Source organism: Pleurodeles waltl, chromosome 3_1, assembly GCF_031143425.1.
Source record: "Pleurodeles waltl isolate 20211129_DDA chromosome 3_1, aPleWal1.hap1.20221129, whole genome shotgun sequence".
NCBI lineage: Eukaryota > Metazoa > Chordata > Amphibia > Caudata > Salamandridae > Pleurodeles > Pleurodeles waltl.
Window position 1 is genome coordinate 729,227,870 of NC_090440.1, and position 14,174 is coordinate 729,242,043.

Sequence of the window (14,174 nt, forward strand, 5' to 3'; positions counted from 1 at the left end):
CAGATAAGAGCACTTCTCCTCCTGAGTTGTTTGAACAAGAACTAATCGGACCCAGATACTGTCTGAGAAGGAAAGTTTGTGTGAATTATAAAGAGACTTAACAGATGGACTGCACCCTCTGCCGGTGGTGAAGACCACCAACGATCGGACCTGTACATAAGCTGACCAGTGAGGCTTTCAAACAAAGGACACTGGGGATTATTGTAAATAGTGCCTGATACAGTAGATAGGGAAATAGATAGGTATAGCAATGTTACAGAGGAGGAAAGAGGGGGGAACAAGAGAAAAAAGGGTATTGGATTATTTACTACATTACTTTCCGTATGCTCCCTTGCATTAGTGGTGTTTTTTGCACTTGAGTGGCATGTTCCTATGCATAAGATACTACCCACAACTGCTTCCGCTCCCGGACATCACTTTATTATATTAGCACCCAACAAGGAAGCCCACAGGGCGGATTATATGAATAACACTTTCATTAAAATGATGGGGGCAGTTCAGCAATTTTTTAATAAATCTGATTGCTACTTTTGTGGTTCCCTCCCCATTCTACTGAAAGCAGTATGCCCTATGGTACTCTTCCCTTTTCATTTAATGGTACATGCAGGATAAGCCAGTTCATGGCAGTAACAGCACTCCTTCTGAAAAGGTCCATAACAAAGGAAACACTGGGGTATCTTGATTTCCTGTCAAAACTAAATAATACATGTGGAATAGACAGTGGGAGGAAGTTCAACGAACTGGAGGAAAAGGAACATGAAAGTTATAACAGCTCCTACACGACACATAAAGAAGGGACTAAGAATTGGAGTAATAGTGACCAGTGTGAAGGCCCCCCTCTGATTCTCTCGCCAGGGACAGAAGTGGATTGGCCAAAGTAAATGTGGGACATCAATACATTTAAATGAGGCAGGCTCTCATGAATTTGCGGCAACACCAGCTACAGCGTTTGTTTGTGGGAAGAACGCCTATATTCACCTCCCACCAGAATGGTCTGGCGCTTGCTATTTAGCCTTTCTTACACCCCCTGTTAATATTGCGCCTCCTAGCTACCACAAAAACAATCACCTGCAGAAGAGAGAAGTTGACCAATCAGACACTACAGGTGAGGTAGGCACGGATTTCTTCCTAGCCATGTTCTATCCACTTAGAGCAGGCCTTGCGAGTAGAGACATTAGGAGACTCACCCGCGTGGTTGAAGCTGTCATAAACAAGACTGCAGGAGCATTAGCCAACATAACCGCTGAGATGCAAGCCAATAGATTGATGACTCTTCAACACAAGGTCACCTTAGACATAATACTTGCTGACCGTGGTGGTGTATGCTGCATAATTGGGTCTTCTTGCTGCGTATATATACCGTATAATGCTCCTTCTGTCCACTTGGCAATAAATAAATTACATAAAATAGTGGAAGAAATACACCAAGATACCAGGACATGGACAGTGTCAAGATGGTTCAGGGGAATTCTTACTACGTGGGGCTGGAGAGTGTTCATAGGACTAAACATAATTGCTGGGGTAGTGCTAGGATGTTGCCTTTGTAGAAATTGTCTGCCAGTCATTTGTACCACATGTATGGGAGCTTGTTGCCCACCCCCAGTTAATATACGTGCAACGAGCGCTTTGCTGGCTCACGAAGGAGTGTTTTAAGAAATGTGTAACATAGAAAAGTTAGATGAAAATTTTTCTCCTCATGGCAAATAGGGCAGTTTGTGGGAACAGAAAGTTTCTTAACTTGACATGAGGGCTCCATTTTGTATAATATTTGATTTCTTTATGTATGGACTCATGTAGAGCTGCACCTTGCGTGCAACAGCAGTTGCTCTGTTTGACCTTAGGACCTGCTTTACTCAGAATTTGTTTGCTCACGCTTAGCAGATGGTTTATGCTGCTGCTTCCCCTATTCTGAGATATTTTAGCTTAAAGATGTTATCGTATCTTGTTAGCTCAAGGCGCTTCAGTGGAGATATTGCCCATATCCTGTCAGTTTGTGAATGTTTTCTGATAAGACGTTATCTGTATCCTGTCAGTTGAAACCGTTTCTGTTAAAATGCAATATGCATCCTGTTAATCTTGTTGAAACCAGTTCAGGGATGGGTCCTGCACAAATATGGAAATAACTAAGCACACACGCAGTGGGAGGGAGGTGGAAATTACAGTATAAATGTGACCAGGGAAAGGGGTTGGGGGTTGCTACTGCATTGCATGAGGAGACGCATGTGCTCCTGTGCTTGTAACGCGCTGCAGCAAATAAGTTTATGCAATTGAAGACAAACGCTGACTCTTAGTATTCTGTTAAGTAAATCTTGGTGCTCTCTCCAACTGGAAGACACCTTGGGGAAATTGAGCTCCCACTGGAAGACACTTTGGAGAAATTGAGCCCCAACAACTTATAGAATAGGTATAGTGGACATCTAATGTAAAACTGCAGCAACAAATTAGCAAATCTTTGGTTTAAATTATAGTAATTTTGCATAAGTTTTGATCTGAAAATAATGTTACTAGCAAAAATAAAATCTGAACACTCAACACAAATTTATCAATATTTTTCACCCCTACAAAGTCATGCAAAGCTACACAATGTGTTGATAACATATTTACTGTCTACCATCCATGGGTTTGGATGCAAAGTCCTGTCAACTAAAATAGTATGGCATGCCTTCTCAGCAAAACTTTTCCACCTCCTTGAGTCAGGCACGTAGTAGGAGAAATCGTTTAATTTCTCCTAGCCTTTCACATGTTGCATGTGTGCTGCAGTGTACAGCACTCATCCAAAGTGTGAAAAGTTTAAAAGTTTGTCTAGACACAGTACTTTGTACTGGAACAATACCAGTACAAACCTATGTTGAGCATCACACACACACTATGGTGCAAAGGTGTGTGTGCATGGCACTAGGCAGTCTGTGCATCAGCGCTTTGGAAGAGTGTGTCAATGGCTTATTTTAATAGATCTTGCTCTGCTACGGTATCTTTCCCTAATGCATCATAGCAACTTGGGATGTAGAGCTGTCTTGGACAATTTTATTTTAGTAAATCTACTCAACGTGGTTTTGGCAACACTTGAGTTTTCACTCTACTCTTTTTATAAATAACTTACTAGCATAGTTGACTACTGGCACAGCTTTCCTAAAAATAATTGGAAGTATGTCAATGTCCTATTGGATCTGCCTTGTGTTAGTTTGTAGCTGCTACCTAGTGGTAATTTACTGAGAATAACAATAAAGGACAAAGTGGAATTCCAAAGAAAATAGGTTAAAATATGAGAATATGTGGGTGAAGATGTAGTTCATTATTTGTAATTGTGCCTCACAATGAGTTGAATATATCCTGAAATCTGAATAAGAGGAACAGAACCAAAAGTAATAAAGTTTACGTTTTTGAACGAAAAATGTGACAATGAAGTGAGATCTGAGAGTGCTGTAGCACTGAATGCAAGCAGTTTTAATTGAATGAGTATAACAAATCTAAAATCTCCATGAGGTTAGACTAAAACACTCTAAACCTTTAACTTTAGGCTTTCAGATAGTCATTTTGTCCATACAATCATTGATGTCCAAAAGTTTCCTTTTGAATTGGGTCCAGTTTATAATTTTGCTCCTCTAGTGGAGTTGCAAAATGTATTTTGCATTTTCTTTATTCGATTAACCACATTTAGCAACAAAAACATTTTGTTAATGAAAAACATTCCTGCAGAACGTAATTTATTGAAAGACTCCAGAGGGTGTGCCATGGCTTTGAGGGCAAAAAAGTAATGCCACGTTAATGGCTACCTTTTCCCTAAAAATACGTAGAAAAACATCTAAGGGATAGCTCCGAATTTTGCTGAGAAAATAATACACAAAATGTTAATTTGCTATTTCTTGTTGGTTCAGTCTAAATATCTAGATATCATACTCAGTTATGTTGATTTTTATCCAGGAATTTTAGCTTCTTGCACATTTCATGAACACTGCAAAGCTTTTGCCAAATTTTTTTTACTGTGTTGCAGGATATGAATTCTTGTTGTATTTCCCACTCCTACACACACTAATCTCACTTCAAGGAGTCAAAAACATTTTCCACTTTAGTTCTCTTTCAATATCACCAGCATGTAAATATTATTTGCAGTGTCTTGCACCTTCTATGATCATACCTGTCCCAAATCAATCAGTATTGAGAGCTAGTTATTTATTGCCTTCTCCTTCACAGGCTTTTTGCCACTGCGCATTACTTAGCACCTTTGGATCTTCCTAAGAAATGTGAATGCCATGTTTTACTAGTGTCAATTTTAAGGGCCTTATAGTCAGAACTTCCTCTCTGTTATATGAACTGATATGATATCCACCACCATGGTGAAAGCTATTAAATATTTGCAACGTATGTAGGCCATGAGCACATTAAATAGTAGTAATTTAATAATCGATGGAAGTATGCAATACCTATATAAAAAACTGTCTCCAATTTTATTACAGCCAAGTTGCCACATTCCAAGTTGCTTTTAGTAATAAAATGACATAGCTAGTCTACTCTAGTAAGTTATTACAGTTGAATTGTGATGGAATAAGGTCAGCTGCCAGATTCAGCAGTGTGAATGGCAAATTATAGAGAAGAATTCATTTGCACATACACATAGACAGTTTCAAATAAGTTTTACCCCGATATTTCACTTTATCCGCCATGTATTTAATTGAAGCCACAGTTCTGTTTTTGAGGTTGTTACGTTTGTAAGGGGGTTGGTCATAAATTTGCAACTTTTAGAACAATAAAAAAAACTTACCTTTTTTGTGTTCTCAAATGTAGAAGAAATGAAGCTGGAGTTTCAGACTTACCCAGGTTGCTGTTTTTAAAGCAGCTTTCTTGAATTACCAGAATGCCTTTTCGTACTCCTATCAATGCTGTGGGTGTGTGTGCTCTCCTGTGTCTGTGCACAATAATAACACGTTTACACCGAGCTTGAGCAAACTCGCCAGAGGACTTTCTTTTAACTTCTATGCCCCTGACGTCCCTATGAATAATAAGTGTGCACGGATTACTGCTTTATATGATGTATACATATAAATCAATGGGCAGTCAAATGTGTACACTTGATTCACTTCATTTTGTAAAATGTTCTGGCATGCAAATCCTTGGTTTCTGCTACATACAGTTTTGAACTATATAAAATAAAACAAAGCAGATAAAAAATGTACAATACACTCAACAGTGGACTAAAAATCAGAATGGTGGCGGTACAAATGATTTTTAGTGAGCAAATATTTAAAAAAAAGGATATACGGAGACAAATATCGGGCAACTTTTATTTTTCTTTAACTTACTTTGAACTGGAGGAAGTTGTAAGGGGTGAGACTAAAATATGGATACCTGTGAACATAATAAACTAAGGATTGCTGCTGTACGGATGTGTACTTGCTGATTTCACTCCTACACTGGAGGCTGACTTGGCATGTTTATGGCATGTTAACAATCATGGCCACATAGACTGCATTTCAAGAACGTCTGATTAAAGGCAAAACAGATCATATAGAATGCATGTTTTACGATCTAAATGTGCTTCTAGTTTGTACGGATATAAACATCCTCTAGGTGTTAGCAGAGTACTGCACCATCCACACGGAATGTATATAATTGTTTGCAGGATGGTGAAAACTATTCACCTTAAATGAGTGAATTTCCTGGAATTTAAAATATTATTTGCATATAAGAGTGCATAAATATTTGTTTAGGAAATTGTGAGAACACCTAAAATGATGCTAGTTGAGTCCGATATATACAAAGGAAAAAAACTAAAGAACAAGTCAGGAGTGATTCACAGCATGTAATACTTCTAGAAGGGCATAAAAGCTGCGAGAAAAGTAAGGAAATGCAGGATTCAAGGAGAAGAGACAAACAAGGAAACTACACTGAAATGATGCTAGTTGAGTCCGATATATACAGAGGGAAAAAACTAAAGATCAAGTCAGGAGTGATTCATAGCATGTATTCCTCCTAATAGTGATGACAGTGTTGTGTTCTTTATGGTTTGGCACGCAACGGAACGACACCGAGTGCCGAACCTATTTCGCGTGCTGACGGCTGTCGGGTTCTCCGGTGCTCTTGAGCGCTAGAGAACGGTTGAGAGGCTGCGGAGGTGCCGGAGGACGTGACAGCGGCGGTCTTTTCTTTGTGATGAAATAAACGTATAAAAACCTTCAAGACACCTCTTACCTTCTTTACAACATTGAAATTTGGCGACGAGGGAGCCAGTTGACTGCCGCTAATTACCCACGCATTGTGGTGAAGAGAGATCCTCGTCTACTGCCAGCAGGAAACCTAAGGTAACTAGGAGCCCTGCTGGGGGAGGATCGAGTGACTGATGTGGCAGCAGACAACTGGAATGGGACTCTGCAGGTGCTGTGGTTGGCAATTTTAAGCGCCATCTTGGATGTAGTTGCTGTCAATACTACACTGAGCCATAGTAACAAGGATAACCGCGAAAAATAAGTTTACATTGGTTGTGGTTGACATTTTTTTTAAACACCATCTTGGATGTAGTTGTCGTCAACGCTACACTGTGTCATAGTAGCAGGGACAACTGGGAAAAATACTGCTACATTGATTAAAAGTGCTACTAACAGCTTTTTATGGGAACAATAACCATCTGAACAGGTCCTGGACAGTTCTGTTTTTCTTTGCTGTCTCTTGGTTTGTGCTATGCAGTTTGTTAATCCTCCACCACCCTTTTTGGAAACTCCAGGGGCCCCTCCCATGGAGACAATGGTTTGATGGTTTTGAGACGTACCTAGGAGCTATTGGAGCCTCTCGTTTTCACCCTGAAAGAAGTGTCTTCTTTTACATTCTTTGGGATACGAAGGTAGAGAGATTTTCAAACACTTACCGGACCTGCCGCAAACTGATGAAGAGTTTGATGAATATAATATGACCACCAAGAAGTTTTCCACAAGGTTTGATGTGCTGCCGAGACTGGTGGTTTTGCGGCAGAAAATCGTCAAGCATCAGCAGTCTCAAAGTGAGGATGTTGACGCATACGTCAGTGCAGTGAGACAATTGGCCTCGAAGTGTGAATTTAGAGATTTCCAAGACCAGCTAATAAGGGAGCAGTTTATCGGTCACTGCTCAAATAAGCATATTCAGCAGAAGCTACTTACCATGGCAATCCAACCTTGGAAGAAGTCATTAAAACGACCAAGAGCGTTGAACTGGCGCAGATCTCTCTAAAGGAACTCTCAATTAGTACTGGGGTGAAGGACTCTGATCAAGTGCAAGTGAATGTCATTACTAAGATGGGTGGGGTAAAGGAAGGCGACCTGAAGAAACATGACAATCCATTCTTTATGTCTTCTAACATATGTTTTAGGTGTGGGAACATGCCTCACTTTAAGGATGGCAAAAGTTGTCCAGCGAAGAATGCTATATGTAGGAAGTGTAGTAAAGTGGGTCACTTTGCTAAAGTCTGTCAATCCATGTTAAATAAGCAAGCTAAGGTGTCTACGGTGGTAGAGGAAGAAGGGGAGAATGAAGAGGATTCTTTAGTTAAAGCCTATCAGGATATGATTGTGCTGGTCACTGAAAAGGTATGTGTGGTCAAAGATCAAAACCAGTGCATAGATCCTCTTGTAGATATTTGGGTTGGTGATAAGTCGCTCGGGTTATTAGTGGACTCTGGGGCACGTATTACTATGATCACATCGGATCTCTTCCACAACATTTGGGGTGATAGGAAGTTATTGCCTCCCGACAGATCACCTGTATCTTATGAGGGCAGGAAAATTGACTTGGAAGGCTGCATAGAAGATAGTCTAGAGTTCAAGGATCGAAAGATCTTCGGTAAAATGTATGTGGCATATAAAGGTTTGAACATTTTAGGATGGTACCACCAAGGGCTGTTTGGTATGGTGTTGAAACCTGGTGCTAAAGAACAAGTCCTTATTGTAGGGAACTCAGAGTCAAAGGCACCATTTGAAGAGGAGTTTCCTAGCACTTTTGCACAGGGTTTGGGAAAGATTGCTGGTTTCAAGCACAAAATTAAGGTGAAGGATAGGGCCATCCGAGTGAGACATAAGGTCAGGTCGGTGCCGTTTAGTCTAAGAGATGATCTTAAAGCTGAATTGTACAAACTTCAAAATAATGGTGTAATTGAGCCTATTGAGTCCAGTTTGTGGCTTTCTCCGTTGGTGGTTGCCCGAAAACGAGATTGGAACCTACGTTTATGTGTGGACCTGAGGAGTCTCAATAAGGAGATATGGGTAGACTCACAGCCTTTACCTAAGATTAGTGACTTGCTCGATGAGCTCAGAGGCTCTGTGTGGTTTTCCAAAATAGATCTTGCATCGGCATATCACCAGGTGGTGTTGGATGAGGATTTGCGTCATTGCACAGCCTTCAATTCCCCATTTGGCACTTTCCAGTTTTGCAGGATGCCATTTGGGTTGGCCTCCGCTGCGTCAGTGTTTCAACGCATCATGCACAAAATGTTGGGGGGGGTACAGGGCATTCTGGTTTTCCAAGATGATGTCTTGATTCATACTAGGGATTTGGAAGGTCATCATGAGAAAATCAGATCTGTCTATAAATTTTTTCAGTCCTATGGCATCTGTGTAAAGAAAGAAAAATGTGAGTTTTACAAGAAAAAGATAGAATTTTTGGGTCAGTGCGTGTCTGGGGATGGTGTTGCACCACGGCCCGGCTTGGTAAAAGCGATCGTGGTATCGCCTAATCCCAAGGACAAAGACGAGTTGCGATCATTTGTAGGCATGTGTGAATATTATTCTAGGTTCATTTCCAACTATGCTAGCAAAATGAACATTTTGTAAAACTTGCTCAAGAACAAAGTACCGTTCACATGGGACAGTGAGTGCCAAGCTACATTTGAAAAGGTCAAGCAGGAGTTGGTCGATGCTAGACCATTGAGTCCATATGACCCCAGCCAATTGTGCACCATCACTGTTGATGCTAGTAGGTATGGGTTGGGCGCAGTGCTGTCTCAGGGTATGGGGAAGGACGAGAAGGTTATTAGTTATGCCTCTATAGTATTACGTGAGTCAGAACTCAATTACTCAGTGATTGAGAAACAGCTGCTAGCATGCTATTGGGCTAGTGAGAAACTTAGAAGCTATATATGGGGGAGAAACTATGTTGTTCAAACTGATCATAAACCATTGGTGTAAATTTTGAATGGAGACAAGATTAACTATACAACCCCCTGCATAGCACGCCTCACCACGAAATTGTTACAGTATGATTTTCATGTCAGATACATTCCAGGAAAAGATAATTTCACAGCTGACTTTTATCTCGTTTACCTATTGGTGATGAAAGTACTGTTGATGTGAAGGATGACGTGGAGGATTGTTTTATAGCGGCTGTGGATGCTGATGAATCCAAGGTGTGCACGGAAACTGTGTGGAAGATGTCTGAAAGCAATGACGAGGTGCTATCCATGGTTAAGCAGTATGTAGTCAACGGCTGGCCTAAGGAAAGGAATTTGAATTCAGAGGTCCAACCGTATGCCAAGGTGGGTGATGAGTTATCTATTGAGGATGGCATTGTGTTGAGGAATGATAAGTGTGTACCCCCCGTGCGAGATTAGACCAAAATTGGTGGACCATACGCATGATGGCCACCTTGGTGCCACTATGACAAAAAGACGGATCAGGGCGCTCTATTGGTGGCCTTCTATGGATAAAGATGTGGAAAGGGCTGTTTATGGATGTGTTGTGTGTAACGGTGCCGAAAAAGGGTTGAAGATTGTGAAGCCACCATTACAACCCATACCTTTACCAGATAAGGCTTGCGTTAAAGTGGGGGTTGATATGGTTGGGCCCTTCAATTTCCTCCCTATTCACATGCACTATGCCTTTGTACTGATGGATTACTTCAGTAAGTGGCCAGAAGTGTGGTTTTTCGCTAAGCCTACGGCTAGTTCTGCCATACAGTTCCTCAAAGACATTTTTTGGAGGGAAGGTTTTCCGGAGTACTTAATCTCAGATAATGGTGTACAGTTTGTGAGCAATGAGATGGAAACCTTTCTAAGAGAGTCTGGTGTCTCTTGTAAATGAATTACTTCTCAAAGAACTACAGCTTAAACCAACTTTTAATGGAAGGGGCGCAAATACAGTTATTGACTATATTTTAATGTCAACACATTTTGTTCACTATTTTACTAATTACATAATCCACGACATCGCAATAAGCGACCATTTCCCTCAAAGCCTGGAACTCTCATTAATCCCTGCCACACAGGCCAAAGCCAGAGAGGCAACGATGGTAAATGATATTGCACTAGCCCCGGGTAATGGTTATATACTGAGATGGACTCAGACTGACCCTCAGGCATTATTAAAAGATATATTACATGAACATACCCAAGTGTTCCTCGATTGCCTTAGTGATGACACGGCCCCAGGACAATGTCTAAGTGCTTTCCAACAGATAACCTACACCGTAAAAAAAGCCCTCACGTCTAGGACAGGAGGGGCAGGGGGCAAGAAAAGAGAAACCGGCTGGTTTGACCACGATTGTACGAAAGCGCACACAAGACTAAAAAAAGCCCTAAGTGCCCCCATAAGATGTCAGACCGAAATACGTACCTGTAGATTGGCATACAAGACAGCCACAAAAAAGAGGAAACTCGCTTTGAGAGGGAAGTTATGGGACAATCTACACAGAGCTAGTCTGACGAAAGACAATGCCCTCTTCTGGAAAATAATAAATACTCCCGTTCTAGGGGACAATAATACCCCTAGAATGGAAATTGCCATCTCGGAAGAGGACTGGATCACGTACTTTTCTAAGATATACTGTCAACCCAACGACAGAGTTCCTCTGGACCTTCTAAAAGCCCCAGACCCTGAGGAAGATCGACACTTAGCAGTATTACCCCAGTTTACCTTAGAGGAGGTAGTAGAAGCTATAAACACAAGCAAAGCTGGGAAAGCGCCAGGGCCCGATGGTGTTCCAATTGACCTATATAAAACCAACACCGACTTATGGGGCCCTCTATTGACGCAGGTACTGAGGGCCACTTGCACACAAGGCCCACCATCAACATGGCGCCATTCTATCATCATACCCATATACAAAAAGGGGGATCGCCTTAACCCAGCCTGTTATAGGCCAATTTCTCTCCTCGATACATCAGCCAAATTAGCGGGGAGAATAATCCTAAATAGACTCCAAATATGGTCGGAAGAAAATAACATTCTATCCCCAGTGCAGTATGGCTTCCGCACAGGACTAGGTACAGTGGAACAGGCTCTGAACTTAACTATCCTAGTGGGGAAGTATACGAAGACCAGAGAGGGCAATTTGCACCTGGCCTTTATAGATTTGTCCTCAGCATTTGACTGTGTTTTGCATGAAAAGTTATGGGATATTCTAATAAGCATGGGGGTCGAACTAACAATAGTCCATTTCATAAGAGATCTGTATACTGGGTGCAGAGCAAGTGTAAGGTACGGGATGAGAGGGGAATGCACTAAGTCTTTTGGCATATACCGAGGGGTGCGTCAAGGCTGCGTTCTCGCACCACTTCTATTTTCATTATACATATACAATCTAGAAAGTGAATTGATAAGCAATTGTAAAGACCTTCCACAAATAGGCAATGGCCCCGTCCCTGCACTCCTATACGCAGACAATGCAGTACTCATGGCCAGGACACCGCTAGCCCTCCAGAAACTCCTAACCACTTGTATAAATTACATGACAGCCCTGGGCCTCACAGTCAACCGTTCGAAAACGTTCATAATGAACTGTGGCAGGAAACTGAGCAAGTCCTATAAAATCACCATTCACGAGGACAAGGTGAAGATAGCTCCCACCTTCTCATAGTTGGGCATAATGTTCGACAAACAGGCCACCTGGGCACACTGCGTGAAAACAAAAAAAGAGCAGATTATTAAAACAACGGCGGCGTTGAAGATTTTTTCCAAAAAACTAGGGGGGATCTCCCCGTCAAACATGGTAAAAATCTACAAGGCCAAATGTATCCCGCCGGCTACTTATGGAGCATGTATCTGGGGGTATACGAACTGCCATGCGATTCAGTTGGTGGAAAATGACTTCCTGAGATACCTGCTAATGGCACCAAATAGCACGTCATCATATATTAGCCATTCGGAACTAGGGGTCCACTTTGTAACTGATCTAATTAAGATACAGCCTCTATTATTATGGCATAAAGTGTGGACCTCTGAGCATACCGGATTAAACCAGGCCATACTATCCGACTGCATGAATCTAACATACTCGCTTAGAGTTCCCTGGCTAAGATATATTATGACCTTTTTTAAAAATATGGGCTGTGAAGCATATTACCAAAACCCACAATCACTGGAAAAAATAACCAGGAGAGATTTGAGGGCTCTGACTTTGAAGCACCTGGATGAACAGAGATGGGAAGCGGAATCAAAAAAATCTACAGTAATGTCTAACCAACTAATTCTGTCGACGGATGCAGTCCAGCCCTATTTAGTAAGCGTGGCAAATCCCCGACATCGATTTGTCCTTACAAGATTCCGCTTAAATATCTTCCATCGGCTAGTAACCTTTCCGATTATGTGCGACTGGAGTACAGTTTTAAGAGTATGTCCATGTGATGCAAAAGCTCCCCAATCTACAATGCATGTGGTCCTTTTTTGTAAATCTTATGATATTCCAAGAAAACTTATTTTATTGCCTTTTTTAAGATCGACCAATTTGCGTCAGTGCCGCGATGCGTATTTTAGCTTAAAGATTTTATCCTCTATTGAAATGTGTGGAATTTTAGCAAACTTTTTATGTACAGTACTCTCTGTAAGGAAGTCTATGGGCGTACTGAACTAATTTTATTTGAAAAATTTGGAATTTCCGGTAAACTCCTCACTCTCCAGAAAATACTGTAATTGAACTCGATTTTGCACTGATGTAAATTTATCAAGTTTTATATACCTGTCCTTGAATGAATTATGATGTGTTTTATTATCTTCCCTATTTATTTATAATTTTTCTTATACATATTTATCAATGTACTATTACTCGTTACTTTTATGGCCTGTTGAAAGCCGAATAAAGTCTGTTTGATGATGATGAGTCTGGTGTGAAACATTTGAAGAGTTCTCTGTACCATCCTCAAACAAATGGTTTAGTCGAGAGAATGAACAGAGTGGTTGTGGAATGCATAAAGTGGGCTAAAGCGAGTAGATTGGATGTGGAATAAGCTGTGAATTCGATGTTGTGGTTTTATCATACCACACCACATTCAGTGACGAAAATCTCTCCATTTGAACTTTTGAAAGGTAGACATAGTACGTCAAGACTTTTCCCGGCCTGGTTAGCTAAGATCGTGACTGGTAAATTTTGTGATGCTGTGGACAAGGATAGGGTGGGGTGAAGTAAAGAAAAATCAGGACAAGGTGAAAGCTAGGTATGACCAGAAAAATTCCACAAAAGAACGCTCTTTTCAACCAGGTGATGTCGTGCGCATCAAGTTACAGACCTTCGTGAGGAAAGGGGAAGCCTGTTATGGGAGTCCGGTTACAGTGAGGAGAGTGTGTGGTAATGCCATCATGGTTGAGGGTGGTCAATGGTGGAATGTGGGTAAAGCTGTGAAGGTGACTGACGACAGTGACTGTGGAATGAAAAGGTGTAGTAGAGCTGTGTCAGAGGGAATGGTTCAGGAACGGTTGGCGTTAAACACTAAGTTGGTGGTGCCCCAAACACTTAGAAGATGTGTTCGAGTGAAACGGGTGCTGCTCAAACTTAGGGAATCTCATGGCTGTTAGCAGGAAATCTACTTGTTGTTATCGATATATTCTGTTATATAGTCTGTTGTGTTCTTTATGGTTCGGCACACGGTGGCGTCCCGTCGCGTGCCAAACCATAAAGAACACAACATATTATTTACTAGATATTCCCCTATTCCGGTGTGTCCTGTCTGACTTACTTCTAGAAGGGCATAAAAGCTGCGAGAAAAGTAAGGAAATGCAGGATTCAAGGAGAAGAGACAAACAAGGAAGCTACACTGAAGAGCACACTTTGCTTGCTACCCTAAACTTTGTTTTGGAGAAACAGGAAAAAACAGCCTTTACACTGATAATCAAATAGAGAAAATGTCACTTTCAACCACCGAGATCCCACCCATATCAGCACTTGATACTCAAGGCACACTGACAGCCAAGGAAGAGGGAGTGACAAAAACAGCCAGTAGAGGGATT

At 41.3% G+C, this 14,174-nt stretch overlaps 1 long non-coding RNA gene across 1 annotated transcript in view; it reads right to left on the minus strand.

The window, feature by feature from the left end:
• LOC138283257 (uncharacterized) overlaps positions 1–14,174 on the minus strand; it is a 71,647-nt gene that overhangs the window by 42,700 nt on the left and 14,773 nt on the right. The window lies entirely within an intron of this gene.